The sequence below is a fragment of the Mus caroli genome, unplaced genomic scaffold (genome assembly GCF_978045245.1).
Source record: "Mus caroli unplaced genomic scaffold, Mus_caroli_1 scaffold_2, whole genome shotgun sequence".
Lineage (NCBI taxonomy): Eukaryota > Metazoa > Chordata > Mammalia > Rodentia > Muridae > Mus > Mus caroli.
The window spans coordinates 85,583,463-85,600,420 of NW_028227257.1; positions in this window are offsets into that span (position 1 = coordinate 85,583,463).

Sequence of the window (16,958 nt, forward strand, 5' to 3'; positions counted from 1 at the left end):
TTGGTATCAGGAAGCCAGCTCACAAGCACCACTTGTTAAATATTTGGAATCTTTGAAAGCTGTTTTCCAAGTTTATGTTAACTTGAAATCAGACATGATGAGACCATTTCTGCCATGAATATTGGAAAAACTTATATATTGGGAGTTCAAAGCAATAAAGCCAGTTTATTCCTAAACTTTATTATTTATGGAGTACACAAATTTTTCCAATTCTTTATATTTGAATTGAGATTTCATTGTAATATTATAAAGTCCTGTTTTCCTCATTCTGTATTAAAAATTCAGAAGCACAAAATGCTTAAACAGCTTGCCTATCACAACTAAGATTCAACCACAGAGCACACTCCTAGTTTATATATAACCTCTTCCCAAAGCAGCACTTCACTTAGAAGGCTAACAATTTGTAAACCCAAGGCAAAAGTTGTAATTGTTTTCTGCTTGATTCATTCATTTGTGTCTTTTATTCATCAATAAATATTTACTGACTACTCTGCACTGGGGATTAGGATTACCATGATAAATATGACATAGTTCCTGCTCTCAAGAATTCCTCCACAAGTTGAGGAAGAAAATCATCTTAACAGATAAATCATAGCAGAATGTGATGTTTAAAGCCCTGAGCCTTCATTTATTCTCTCCACTGGGAAGAAATCAGGTGTGTGCCCATGAATTGAGCCCCTAAAGTTAATGGAGATTTTCATGCAACTTAGAATAATGCTTTCAAACCCTCACAGCTTCATTCATCTCCATATGCATAGCTCATGACATATTAGCCCTACCCAATATATCCTTATCTATATCATGTGCTCAAAGATCAAGGACAGTCATTTTTCCTTCCCAGTTGTACATCAAGCCATGCAAACGTATTGTCATTGGTTTCCTAGCATCTGCCAACAGGCAGTATGTCAAATAAATAATTTAAACCAGCTGAGGCACTACAAGAAAACAAAGCCATCAGTCATTTTAGCTGCATTATTGATTGCCAATAACAGGATACTTGCTAAGACAAATGGCTCAACTATTACACTAGTGAGGTTTTAGCCTGTCCCAACTATATAAATCATGTGGAACAGCTTGTTGTTTTAACGTATACAAACATATTCATAATCCCCTTATTTTGCTATTTATCTTCACTAGCTGTTCATATACAAAAATCTCAATTACTTAATTTACCCACCTACATATACACTTATCAATATCAAATGATAGTTGCTTACACTCAGCAGAAGATCACTTCAAGTTATGTCAGTTTCCAAAAACACCTAGCTATAGGCTTAGAGATAAAAGAGAAAGAATAAACTACAAAGGCTTTAAACAAATTTATCCAATTCATGTAAACCACAGTTTGGTTAAATACACACATGTAGCTATTGGAATTTCTGTTTCATTCTTGGTATTCTTTTAAAAATTGAGATATTACTTGATGTGCAAACACCATAGTATGTTGTGAAAATAAAGTCATTATGAAAGCTAATCGGTATTAATGAAGTTTCTAGATAGCTACAAGCTTAGTTTCTTGATGTTCTGTGACTCAGGAATGTAGTGTCTTCAAAAGTAAAGTCTTCTCAGAAGAGTGGACAGAAAGCCTGTAAGAGCCAAAGGTGATAGATAACTTCAAAGAAGTCATATTTTCTGGCCACAAGTTGCACATGTGAAATCAAAGAGGTTATGATACCATGAGAGTATGCAGAAGACTTATATAAACCCAACACAAACAAAAATCCCATCATGGAAGTGGGAGCGCAAAATTCAATCACTCTGTAGGAAGGTGTTCATATTTGAGACATTTTGAAAGAGTCCATTTGCTTTAATGATGTGAACTCTAGTAGGTCAAAAGTAGTCAAGCAATACAAATGAAACTCAGTGGGAAAAGAAAGAAAAGGAATAAAACTGTACCCCCCTAGAGCTTTGTCTCTAGTTGCATTTGTAGCAGAGGATGCCCTAGTCGACCATCAATGGGAGGAGAGGCCCTTAATCTTGGAAGATCATATGCCCCAGTCTGAGAGAATGCCAGGGCCAGTAAGTAGGAGTAGGTGGGTTGGGGAGCAGGGCAGCATGGAGGGTATAAGGGACTTTGGGGATAGCATTTGAAATGTAAATGAAGAAAATATCTAATAAAAATAGTATTAAAAAATAATAAAACTCGACCTTGGGCTGGAAATCAGAGGACAGTACTAAGGACCCCAGAGGACGACGCTTCACCCCAAAGGTGCCCTAGCACACCCAGGATCTTAGGATCACCAGTGAGTAGAACATAACATCTGTTTGAACACATCCAGGAGTGCCTAGGGACAGCAGGAGCAGGTACACAGGAACCCCGCTTGACCAGTGGCTGGGTTCCTTCCAGTCAGTGCTGGTCTACCTTGGTTTTGAACTCAGTGGACAGCCCCAGAGCCCCATAGATGAGGTTCCATGTCCAGGTGCCCTAACATGCCCAGGATCATAGGATCCAGGCTCCTGGGATCCCAGGAGGTTGGTCACACCAGGATCTCAGGGTCTCAGAGGAAACTTGACTGCCAAGAACTCTGACACACCCAGAATCTCAGGATCACAAGATCACAGAATCAGAGGATCACAGAGAAAAATGGACTCTGAGGAGTTCTGACTCAACTGGGCTTACAGGAAAGACAGGGTCCAGTCATATACATCCAGGGCAGGGAACACTTGAGATAATCGGATAGCAGGAGGCAAGCATAAGAATAGAAGCAACAAAAACCAAGGTTACTTGGCATCATCAGAACTTAACTCTCCCACCATAGCAAGTCCTGGATACACCATCACTCCAGAACAGCAAGATATGCATCTAAAGTCAGTTTTCTTGATGATAATGGAGGACTATAAGAAGAACTCCCTTAAAGAAATAGAGGTGAAACCAGATAAACAGGTAGAAGCCCTTAAAGAGGAAACAGAAAAGTCCTTAAAGAATTACAGGAAAACACATCCAAACAAGTGAAAGATTTGAGCAAAATCATCCAGGATCTAATAATGGAAGTAGAAACAAAAAAGAAATCACAAAGGGAAACAACTATGGAGATTGAAGACCTAGGAAAGAAGTCAAGAGCCATAGATGCAAGCATCACCAACAGAATACAAGAGATAGAAGAGAGAATCTCAGATGCAGAAGATACCATAGAAAATATTGACACAACAATCAAAGAAAATGCAAAATGCAAAAAGATCCTAATTCAAAACATCCAGGAAATGCAGGACACAATGAGAACACCAAATCTAAGGATGAGATGTATAGATGAGAATGAAGATTTTCAACTTGAAGGGCCAGTAAATATCTTCAACAAAATTATAGAAGAAAACTTACCCAACCTAAAGAAAGAGATGCCCATGAACATACAAAAAGCTTACAGAACTCCAAAGAGTTTGGACCAGAAAAGAAATTCTTCCCGGCATATAATAATCAGAACACCAAATGCACAAAACAAAGAAAAAAACTATCAAAAGTAGTAAGGGGGAAAATGTCAAATAACATATGAAGGCAGACCTATCAGAATTACACCTGACTTCTACCCAGAGTCTATTAAAGACAGAAGATTCTGGCCAGATGTCATATAGACCTTAGGAGAACACAAATGCCAACCCAGGCAACTATACCCAGAAAAACTCTCAGTTACCATAGATGGAGAAACCAAGGTATTCCATGAAAAAAAAAACAAATTTATACAATATTTTTCCACAAATGCGGCCCTTCAAAGGATAATAAAGGGAAAACTCCAACACAAGGAGGGAAAATAGATTCTAGAAAATGCAAGAAAGTAATCTTTCAACTAACCTAAAAGAAGATAGCCACATGAACAGAATCCCAACTCTAACAACAAAAATAACAGGAAGCAACATTGACTTTTCCTTAATATCAATGGACTCAATTCCCCAATAAAAAAGGCATAGACTAACAGACTGGCTATGTGAACAGGACACAACATTTTGCTGCATACAGGAAATCCACCTAAGGGACAAAGACAGACACTATCTCAGAGTAAAAGGCTGGAAAACAATTTTCCAAGTAAATTGTCCCAAGAAACAAGCTGGCATAGCCATTCTAATATCGAATGAAATCAACTTTCAACTTAAAGGTATCAAAAAAGATGAGGAGGGACACTTAATACTCATCAAAGTTAAAGTTGAACTCTCAATTCTGAACTTCTTTGCTTCAAATGAAAGGGCATCCACATCCATTCAAGAAACTTTAGGAAAGCTCAAAGCACACATAATAGTGGGAGATTTCAACACCTTACTCTCATCAATGGACAGATCATGGAAACAGAAATTGAGCAGAGACACAGTGAAAATGACAGAAGTTATTAAACAAATGGGTTTAGATATCTAAACCCATATCTATAGAACATTGTGTCCTAAAACAAAAGGATATACCTTTTTCTCAGCACTTCATGGTACCTTCTCCAAAACTGATGATATAATAGATCACAAAAGAGGCCTCAACAGATACAAGAAGACTGAAATAATCCCATAGATCCTATCATATCACCACAGACTAAGGTTGATTTTCAATAAGAACATAAATAATAGAAATCCCACATACATGTGGAAGCTGAACAACACTCTACTCAATGATAACTTGGTCAAGGAAGAAATAAAGAAAGAAATTAAAGACTTAAAGACTTTTTAGTTTAATGAAAATGAAGATACAACATACCCAAACTTATGGGATACGATGAAATCAATCATAAGAGGAAAACTCATGGCCAGGCATGGTGGCACACACCTTTAATCCCAGCACTTGGGCGGCAGAGGCAGGCAAATTTCTGAGTTCAAGGCCAGCCTGACCTACAGAGTGAGCTCCAGGACAGCCAAGGCTACACAGAGAAACCCTGTCTCGAACCCCCCTCCCCCAAAAAAAGGAAAACTCATAGTTCTGAGTACCTCCAAAAAGAAACTGGAGAGAGCATACACTAGCAGCTTGACAGCACACCTGAAAGCTCTAGAACAAAAAGAAGCAAATTCACCCAAGAGGGGTAGACTGCAGGAAATAATCAAACTCAGGGCTGAAATCAACCCAGTGGAACCAAAAAGAACCATACAAAGAATCAACCAAACTAGGAGCTGGTTCTTTGAGAAAATCAACGAGATAGATAAACTCTTAACCAGAGTAACTAGAGGGCACAGAGATGTATCCTAATTAACTAAATCAGAAATGAAAAGGGAGACATAACAAAAGAAACTAAGGAAATAAAAAAAAATCATCAAATCCTACTACAAAACCTATACTCAACAAAACTGGAAAACCTGTATCAAATGGGTAATATTCTAGACAGATACCAGGTACCAAAGTTAAATCAGGATCAGATTAATAATCTAAACAGTCCCATATCCCCTAAAGAAATAGAAACTGTCGTTAATAGTCTCCCAACCAGAAAAAGCCCAGGACCAGATGGGTTTAGGGCAGAGTTCTATCATACCCTCAAAGAAGACCTAATACCAATATGCCTCAAACAATTCCACAAAATAGAAACAAAAAGTACTCTCTACCCAATTCATTCTATGAAGCCACAATTACTCTGGTACCTAAACAACATAAAGACCCAACAAAGAAAGAGAACTTCAGGCCTATATCTCTATGAATATCTACACAAAAATACTCAATAAAATTCTCATAAATGGAACCCAAGAAAACATTAAAAGGATTATCCATCGTGATCAAGTAGGCTTCATCCCAGGGATTCAGGGATGACTCAATATATGGAAATCCATCAACATAATCCACTATATAAACAAAATAACTAAAAAAAATTGATCATGACATTAGATGCTGAGAAAGCATTTGAACAAATCCAATACCCGTTCATTATAAAATCTTGGAAAGATCAGGAATTCAAGGCCAATACCTAAACATAGTAGAAGCAATATAGGGCAAACCAGTAGCCAACATCAAACTAAATGGAGAGAAACTTAAACAATCCCACTAAAATCAGGGACTAAACAAGGTTGCCCACTCTCTCCCTACCTATTCAATACAGTGCTTGAGATCCTAGCCAGAGTAATTAGACAACAAAAGGAGATCAAAGGGATACAAATTGGAAAGGAAGAAGTCAAAATATTATTATTTGCAGATGATATGATAGTATACTTAAGTGACCCCAAAAATTCTACCAGGAAACTCCTAAACCTGATAAACAACTTCAGCAAATTGGCTAGATATAAAATTAATTCAATCAAATCAGTGACCTTTCTCTACACAAAGGATAAACAGGATGAGAAAGAAATTAGGGAAACAACACCCTTCACAACAGCCACAAATAATACAAAATATCTTGGTGTGAATTTAAGTAAGGAAGTAAAAGATCTGTATGATAAGAGCCCCAAGTCTCTGAAGAAAGAAATTGAAGATCTCAGAAGATGGAAAAATTTCCCATGCTCATAGCTTTGCAGGATTATTATAGTAAAAATGGCTATCTTGCTGAAAGCAATCTACAAATTCAATGCAATGCCCATCAAAATTCCAACTCGATTCTTTAGAGTTAGAAAGGAAAATTTGCAAATTCATCTAGAATAACAAAAAACCTAGGAGACCAAAAACTGTTCTCAACAATAAAATAACTTCTGGTGGAATCACCATCCCTGATCTCAAGATGTACTATAGAGCAATTGGGGAAAAAATGCATGGTACTGGTACAGTGACAGACAGGTAGATTAATAAAATAGAATTGAAGACCCAGAAATGAACCCACATACCTCTGCTCACTTGATCTTTAACAATGGCGCTGATACCATCCAGTGGAAAGAAGACAGCATTTTCAACAAATGGTGCTTGCTAAACTGGCGGTTAGCATGTAGGAGAATTCGAATTGATCCATTCTCAGCTCTTTGTACAAAGCCAAGTCTATGTGGATCAAAGAACTCCACATAAAACCAGAGACACTGAAACTTATAGAGGTTAAAGTGGGGAAGAACCTTGAAGATATGGGCACAGGGGAAAAATTCCTAAACAGAACGTTTGTGCTGTAAAATCAAGAATCAACAATAGGGACCTCATAAAATTGCAAAGCTTCTGTAAGGCAAACGACACTGTCAATAGGACAAAACAGCAACCAACAGATTGGGAAAGGATCTTTATCTATCCTAAATCTGATGGGGGCTAATATCCAATATATATTTAAAGAACTCAAGAAGGTGGACTCCAGAAAACCAAATAACCCTACTAAAAATGGGGTGCAGAGCTAAACAAAGAATTCTCAACTGAGGAATACCTAATGGCTGAGAAGCACCTAAAACAATTTTCCCCATCTTTAATCATCAAGGAAATACAAATCAAGACAACACTGAGATTCCACCTCACTCCAGTCAGAATGGCTAAGATCAAAAAATCATTTGACAGTAGATGCTGGCAAGGATGTGAAGAAAGAGGAATTCTCCTTCATTGCTGGTGGGATTGCAAACTGATACAACCAATCTGGAAATCAGTTTGGCAGTTCCTCAGAAAACTGGACATAGTACTACTGGAAAACCCAGCTATACTACTCCTGGGCATATAACCAGAAGATGCTCCAACTTTTAATATGGACACATGCACCACTATGTTCATAGTTGCCTTATTTATAATAGCCAGAAGCTGGAAAGAACCCAGATGTCCCTCAACAGAGGAATGGATACAGAAAATGTGATACATTTACACAATGGAGTACTACGCAGCTATTAAAATCAATGAATTTATGAAATTCTTAGACAAATAGATGGATCTGGAGGATATCATCCTAAGTGAGGTAACCCAATCACAAATAACTCACATAATATGATAAGTGGATATTAGCCCAGAAGCTCAGAATAACCAAGAGGCAATTTGTAAAACACATGAAACTTAAGAAGAAGGAAGACCAAAGTGTAGATACTTTGATCCTTCTTAGAAGGGGGAACAAAATACCCATGAAAGGAGTTACAGAGACAAAGTTCAGAGCAGAGCCTGAAGGAATGACCATCCAGAGACTGCCCCACCTGGGGATACATCCCATAAACAACCACCAAACCCTGACACTATTGTAGATTACAAAGAGAGCTTGCTGACAGAAGCCTGATATAGCTCTCTCCTGAGATGCTCTACCAGTGCCTGGCAAATACAGAAGTGGATGCTCACAGTCATCCATTGGACGGAGCATAGAGTCCCCAGTGAAGGAGCTAGAGAAAATACCCAGGGAGCAGAAGGGGTTTGCAGCCCCATAGGAGGAAAAACAGTATGAACTAACCAGTACCCTCAGAGCTTTCTGGGACTAAACCACCAATCAAAGAAAACACATGGTGGGCCTTGTAGCTCTAGCTGCATATGTAGCAGAGGATGGCCTAGTCAGTCCTGTAAAGATTCTATACCCCAGTATAGGGGAATGCCAGAGTGCGTGGGTTGGTGAGCAGGTGAAGAGGGGAGGTGATAGGGGATTTTCGGATTTAAACTTGGAAAGGGGATAACATTTTAAATGTAATTTAAAAAATCTAATTAAAAAAAGAAAACTTAATTCATTAAAAATAAGAATAAAACTCAAAGTTAGGTGCATGGCAAGGATGTAGAAAATGGATATAGGGGCAGATAGGAGAGGTAGGGTAAATATAATCAAAATATATTGTATCAATTTCTCAAACAACAAAGTATCATTTTAAAATTACTAAACCATATTTTAAAAACCACTGTGTGTACCATGTGAGAAAAGTATTCTGATATGAACATGCCCAGCTACACATTATCAGTGAGGTTCTATGATATTCCAGAGAGAGAGAGATTCTAGGGTTATGTATTTGAAAAGATGTGGCAAGAAGCAGGGGAACACCAATAGGTAGTGTAGAAACTGCAAAGCTCCCCAATTTAGAGAGAGTACAAGAAAATTTGCCTTAAATGCTCCCAATAACAAACTTGTGAAAATCAGATTACCTTGAGAAAAACAATGAGTCTTTCACAGACTCAGTCATTTCTCAAGAACATAAAAAGGAACAAATACATTCTCCTGTCTTCTCATCAGTCATACCTGACAGGAGCTAGGAGCTAGTGTACATAATGTAGGCAGGTTAATGTTCTGGGGCAAAACCATGAGGGAAGGAAAGAGAGGAGAATACATCTGGAGGGACAAAGGAAGGAATTCAGCACAGCAGGACAGAGGGAAACAATCTATGTTAGATTAACCTACCACCAGGGATACTAACCCCCAAAGTTTTTCTCCACAAAGCCCACCTGACTCCTGACTCCTGAAATCACGTAAATATTATCTCTACCATTTCTCTCACACCCATCTCCTAATATTCAAACCTTATACATGCTTGTATTATGTAAAGATCTTTTAAAGGCATGTGTCAAAAAAAGAGTTCAATCTGGCTAAATCAATTAGGGATTTATTATTTATTGGTCCCCTCACTGAAATCTCTATGAAGTTATGCCTCCCCTGTGTTCTGACTTAGGCATTTAATTATTTTACTAGGTTTTAGTCCTTCTTTCTGTGCTTCTTGTTTCATCTGTTTTCATCTGTACACTTCTTCCCTTTGGGGATTTGAGTTGCTGAATCCACTTAATGTAGTCAAAGTTTGGAAAACAACAGAAGTGGTCCCCTATCACAGCCAACCCCCAAACTGAGTCTTGTTGCCATCTATAACTCAAAGATGCTTCACTTATTTATAATGAAAAGATAAATATTCTAGCGCTCAGCCAGAGCCTAGTATCCTCCCCAAAGATCAGTAGAAGTGGTATCAGGTACACACATACACACACACACACACACACACACACACACACACACACACACACACTGGGAAGTTGAATTATAAAGATATCATTTTTCACTTTTAAATGATTGAATTGTGCTTATAACAGAAATTCACATTATTCATATATTTTGACAAACGATTTCTCTTTTAATTTAATTTTATTGTATTTAACTTATTCACTTTACATCCACCTCACTGCTCCTCTCCTGGTTACCCCCTCCCAAAATCCTTCCTGAATACCCTCCCCTTCTCCTTTAAGTAGGTGGGGAACCCCTGGGTATCATCACCTTTGCCCCTCACTTCAAGTCTCTGTGAAGCTAGGTGCTTCCTCTGCCACTGAGGCCAGACAAGGCAGCCCAGCTAGAAGAACATATCCCACATACAGGCAACAGTCTTTAGGATGGCCCCTGTTCCAGTTGTTCAGGACCCACATGAAAACCAAGCTGCACATCTGCTATATATGAGCAGGGAGGCCTAGGTCCAGCCTGTATATGTTCTTTGGTTGATGGTTCAGTCTCTGACAGCCCCAAGGGTCAAGGTTAGTTGACTCTGTTGATCTTCCTGTGGAGTTCCTATCCCCTTCAGGGCTCACAATCCTTCCTCCTAAAATGATTGAGATATCCATACCACATGAGACCTTGAAACAGGGGTGATATTTCCTCTGATATACAGTCTTGTTTCCAGAAATGATACAAATTATTACTGATATTTCTTCAGAATTAAAGCCTTCTTTCTTCACATAAGCTTCTGTTTTCCAGTAATATAACATCCTAGCTCTGTCCTGAACCATTTTGACCTTGACAAACTCAACTGTTCTTGGTTCCCACAACAAAAATCTCTATGTACCACCACACATGAATGTCAAAATTGGCTTCTTATTTTTTTTAATGTATACTACCAGAGGAGAAAACTATCATCAATCTCACCTAGCTACAAATTCTGTGACTTACAACAGCAACTTACCTGCAAAATATAATGGTGCAATAATGGTACAAATGTTATGGGAGTAGCCAACCCATTTTTTAAAATTGGATTTAAGTGTTAAACCTTAAATCCATATAAGGAATCTATATCTGAAACTGATAAAGGGAATAAGAACCTGAAACTGGATAGAAAATCTAATGCTATTACTCAGCTAAAGGAACATAGCAATAAAATGGCTCTTAACAATATATTACTACACCTAGAAATTGGTGCATTATTCAGCTTCCATCAGAGAAGCTTCTGCTCTGTGTTCAGGACAACTGCACAGTGTGCTGAGAGAGAGAAACTTGGGATGAAAATAGTGTCTTTCAGACACAACAGGGCTGTGACTACATGCACAGATCCACATAAGCCCAGCCAAGGTCCCAGCACTGAGAAGGGGAAGTAGCCACAAAGTCCTACCCTTTATCAAGAAGATGTTGGCAACTGATATGTGGTGGGAAAGAGAGAAATCTGTGGTACCAAGTGGAGTGACACTGGTGTAATAATCACACTCCAGGGAGGGTTCCATGCTTCATAGGCAAGTGGTAGTTTGCCAACAAAAACAAAGGGATTTTTTTGTGCTTTTTGTTATGTTATTTTGATTTTTTATATCATTGTGGTTTTGTTTATTTTAAGTTTCATTTGTTTATTTTTCTATTTCTTTTAAGAAAGATAAAGAACATTAAGTTGGGTGAGTAGGGAGGTAGAAGAATGTAGAAAGATCTGAAAGAGGGAAATAATATGATAAAAATATATTGTTTAAAAACAAGTTTTAATTAAAGTAAAAATTTGAGACATTATAGAACATGGATGCATGTTCTATACACACACATATACATATATACATATAGAACATATACATATATATACATATTCACATACACATATGCATCATATACTCATACACATAGAAATACACATACACATATAATATACATGTTCACATACACATGTACATATACATCTTATACTCATACACATACAAATGCACATATACATATAATATACATGTTTACCAGATGTCTGAGAAAGCATCAAAATTTTTTAAAATGTACATATTTGTGTTAAGGAAGTGTGTGTGTGTGTGTGTGTTTATTATCTCCTAATTCTGACCCAAAGTTAATTTATTTTTTTTCATGGAACAATAATTATATTCTCCTTTGGACCTCATAAAGAAAAATAACTGTCCTGTCCTGAATACATGTGGATACAGCAGGTACCTATAACTTCAAAACGGGCATAGAAGTTGGAAATCACTGAGGAATTTGAATAGAGTTTTCAGTGTTCTTCCCAAAGGCTGATGCAATTCTCAAATGAATTCTGAGAAATAATGGAGCTGTGAATTCATGCTTCTTTTATATATTCTGAGTGTATGTGTCTTATGTTTCCCCTCGTGGTGTCCTTGTCTTTATCTCTATCTCCTTTATATTTTTCAGTTATTACTAGGTGTGACATTTCCATGCATCCCTACATGTAGGAACCTTCCTACACTCCACCTTTCCTCTATCTTCTCGCCTCATCCTCGCTTATGTCTTCTAACACTAGCATCTCCCCTCTAATTTCATACCACATGCTCTTTACTGTCCCCCCTCGGTTTGGCTTTCTCTTCCAACTCAAACACAGAAATATAAACTTCCAAGCTCAGAAAACTTGAGTTCTTCATTTTCTGACATTGTGTTGTTTCATTTTTATAATAAAGAAGAAATATAATAAGCTTAAGAATCAGACCAGCCTGACTTCAAACCCTACTGACTAACATTATAATACAGAGCAAGTGCTTTTACACCTAAGAGTTTCTAGGTTTTTTAATAAGTGGGGGAGAGAACAGCACCGGGGTAGCTAGGGCGCAGGGTCGGCTGACACTTGCCAGCTACCCACAACACCCGCCACAGGATCTTAAGACTTCTGGTGAGTGGAACACAGCTTCTGCTCCAATCCAATTGCGCGCAGGACCTGAGACTGCATTAGTTAGGGAAGCAGAAAACCAGCCTGAGTAGGGCCACAGGCCTCTTCCAGCCGGACCAGCACCAGGGTAGCTAGAGCGCAGGGTCGGCTGACACCCGCCAGCTACCCACGACCCCCACCACAGGATTTTGAGACTTCGGGTGAGTGGAACACAGAGTCTGCTCCAATCTTTAAACAGTGACAACGATAACAACTAACCCCAGAGATTACCAGATGGCGAAAGGTAAACATAATAATCTTACTAACAGAAACCAAGACCACTCACCATCATCAGAACCCAGCACTCCCACTTCGCCCAGTCCAGGGCACCCCAACACACCGGAAAAACTAGACACAGATCTAAAAGCATATGTCATGATGATGGTAGAGGACATCAAGAAGGACTTTAATAACTCACTTAAAGAATTACAGGAGAACATGGCTAAAGAGTTACAAGTCCTTAAAGAAAAACAGGATAACACAATCAAACAGGTAGAAGTCCTTAAAGAAAATCAGGATAACACAATCAAACAGGTAGAAGTCCTTAAAGAAAAACAGGATAACACAATCAAACAGGTAGAAGTCCTTAAAGAAAAACAGGAAAACACATCCAAACAGATGATGGAAATGAACAAAACCAAACTAGACCTAAAAAGGGAAGTAGACACAATAAAGATAACACAAAATGAGGCAACACAGGAGATAGAAACCATAGGAAAGAAATCTGGAACCATAGATGCGAGCATCAGCAACAGAATACAAGAGATGGAAGAGAGAATCTCAGGTGCAGAAGATTCCATAGAGAACATCAGCACAACAATCAAGGAAAATGTAAAACGCAAAAAGATCCTAACTCAAAACATCTAAGAAATACAGGACACAATGAGAAGACCAAACCTACGGATAATAGGAGTGGATGAGAATGAAGATTTTCAACTCAAAGGACCAGCAAACATCTTCAACAAAATTATAGAAGAAAACTTCCCAAACCTAAAGAAAGAGATGCCGATGAACATACAAGAAGCCTACAGAACTCCAAATAGACTGGACCAGAAAAGAAATACCTCCCGACACATAATAATCAGAACAACAAATGCACTAAATAAAGATAGAATACTAAAAGCAGTAAGAGAAAAAGGCCAAGTAACGTATAAAGGCAAACCTATCAGAATTCACCAGATTTTTCACCAGAGACTATGAAAGCCAGAAGATCCTGGACAGATGTTATACAGACACTAAAAGAACACAAATTCCAGCCCAGGCTACTATACCCAGCCAAACTCTCAATTAACATAGATGGAGAAACTAAAGTATTCCATGACAAAACCAAATTCACACATTATCTCTCCACGAATCCAGCCCTTCAAAGGATAATAACAGGAAAAAACCAATACAAGGACAGGAACGACGCCCTAGAAACAACAAGAATGTAATCCCTCAACAAACCTAAAAGAAGACAGCCACAAGAACAGAATGCCAACTTTAACAACAAAAATAACAGGAAACAACAATTACTTTTCCTTAATATCTCTTAATATCAATGGACTCAACTCCCCGATAAAAAGACATAGACTAACAAACTGGCTACACAAACAAGACCCAACATTTTGCTGCTTACAGGAAACTCATCTCAGAGAAAAAGATAGACACTACCTCAGAATGAAAGGCTGGAAAACAATTTTCCAAGCAAATGGCATGAAGAAACAAGCTGGAGTAGCCATTCTAATATCTGATAAGATTGACTTCCAACCCAAAGTCATTAAAAAAGACAGGGAGGGACACTTCATACTCATTAAAGGTAAAATCCTCCAAGAGGAACTATCAATCCTGAATATCTATGCTCCAAATACAAAGGCAGCCACATTCATTAAAGAAACTTTAGTAAATCTCAAAGCACACATTGCACCTCATACAATAATAGTGGGAGACTTCAACACACCACTTTCACCAATGGACAGATCATGGAAACAGAAACTAAACAGGGACACAGAGAAACTAAGAGAAATTATGAATCAAATGGATCTGGCAGATATCTACAGAACATTCTATCCTAAAACAAAAGGATATACCTTCTTCTCAGCACCTCATGGTACCTTCTCCAAAATTGACCACATAATTGGTCACAAAACAGGCCTCAACAGTTACAAAGATATTGAAATTGTCCCATGCATCCTATCAGATCACCATGGACTAAGGCTGATCTTCAATAACAAAATAAATAATAGAAAGCCAACCTTCACGTGGAAACTGAACAACACTCTTCTCAATGATACCTTGGTCAAGGAAGGAATAAAGAAAGAAATTAAGGACATTTTAGAGTTCAATGAAAATGAAGCCACAACATACCCAAACTTATGGGACACAATGAAAGCATTTCTAAGAGGAAAACTCATAGCTCTGAGTGCCTCCAAAAGGAAACTAGAGAGAGCACACATTAGCAGCTTGACAACATACCTAAAAGCACTAAAACAAAAGGAAGCAAATTCACCCAAGAGGAGTAGATGGCAGGAAATAATCAAACTCAGGGGCGAAATCAACCACGTGGAAACAAGAAAAACTATTCAAAGAATCAAACAATCAAGGAGCTGGTTCTTTGAGAAAATCAACAAGATTGAAGCCAGACTCACTAGAGGGCACAGGGAAAGCATCCTAATTAACAAAATCAGAAATGAAAAAGGAGACATAACAACAGATCCTGAAGACATCCAAAACACCATCAGATCCTTCTACCAAAGGCTATACTCAACAAAACTGGAGAACCTGGATGAAATGGAGAAGTTCCTAGACAGATACCAGGTACCAAAGTTGAATCAAGATCAGGTTAATGATCTAAACAGCCCTATATCCCCCAAAGAAATAGAAGCAGTCATTAATAGTCTCCCAACCAAAAAAAGCCCAGGACCAGATGGGTTTAGTGCAGAGTTCTATCTGACCTTCAAAGAAGATCTAATCCCAGTTCTTCACAAACTATTCCACAAAATAGAAACAGAAGGTACTCTACCCAACTCATTCTATGAAGCCACAATTACTCTGATACCTAAACCACAAAAAGACCCAACAAAGATAGAAAACTTCAGACCAATATCCCTTATGAATATTGATGCAAAAATCCTCAATAAAGTTCTTGCTAACCGAATCCAAGAACACATCAAAACAATCATCCATCCTAACAAAGTAGGTTTCATCCCAGGGATGCAGGGATGGTTCAATATACGGAAATCCATCAACGTAATCCAGTATATAAACAAACTCAAATACAAAAACCACATGGTCATCTCCTTAGATGCGGAAAAAGCATTTGACAAGATCCAACACCCATTCATGATAAAAGTCTTGGAAAGATCAGGAATTCAAGGCCCATACCTAAACATGATAAAAGCAATCTACAGCAAACCAATAGCCAACATCAAAGTAAATGGTGAGAAGCTTGAAGCAATCCCTCTAAAATCAGGGACTAGACAAGGCTGTCCACTTTCTCCATACCTATTCAACATTGTACTTGAAGTCCTAGCCAGAGCAATTCGGCAACAAAAGGAGATCAAAGGGATACAAATTGGAAAAGATGAAGTCAAAATATCACTTTTTGCAGATGATATGATAGTATATATAAGTGACCCTAAAAATTCCACCAGAGAACTCCTAAGCCTGATAAACAGCTTCGGTGAAGTAGCTGGATATAAAATTAACTCAAACAAATCAATGGCCTTTCTCTACACAAAGAATAAACAGGCTGAGAAAGAAATTAGGGAAACAACACCCTTCTCAATAGTCACAAATAATATAAAATATCTTGGCGTGACTCTAACTAAGGAAGTGAAAGATCTGTATAATAAAAACTTCAAGTCTCTGAAGAAAGAAATTATAGAAGATCTCAGAAGATGGAAAGATCTCCCATGCTCATGGATTGGCAGGATCAACATTGTAAAAATGGCTATCTTGCCAAAAGCAATCTACAGATTCAATGCAATCCCCATCAAAATTCCAAATGAATTCTTCAACGAATTAGAAAGTGCAATCTGCAAATTCATCTGGAATAACAAAAAACCTAGGATAGCAAAAACTCTTCTCAAGGACAAAAGAACCTCTGGTGGAATCACCATGCCGGACCTAAAGCTCTACTACAGAGCAATTGTGATAAAAACTGCATGGTACTGGTATAGTGACAGACAAATAGACCAATGGAATAGAATTGAAGACCCAGAAATGAACCCACACACCTATGGTCACTTGATCTTCGACAAGGGAGCTAAAAACATCCAGTGGAAGAAAGACAGCATTTTCAACAAATGGTGCTGGCACAACTGGTTGTTAACATGTAGAAGAATGCGAATCGATCCATTCCT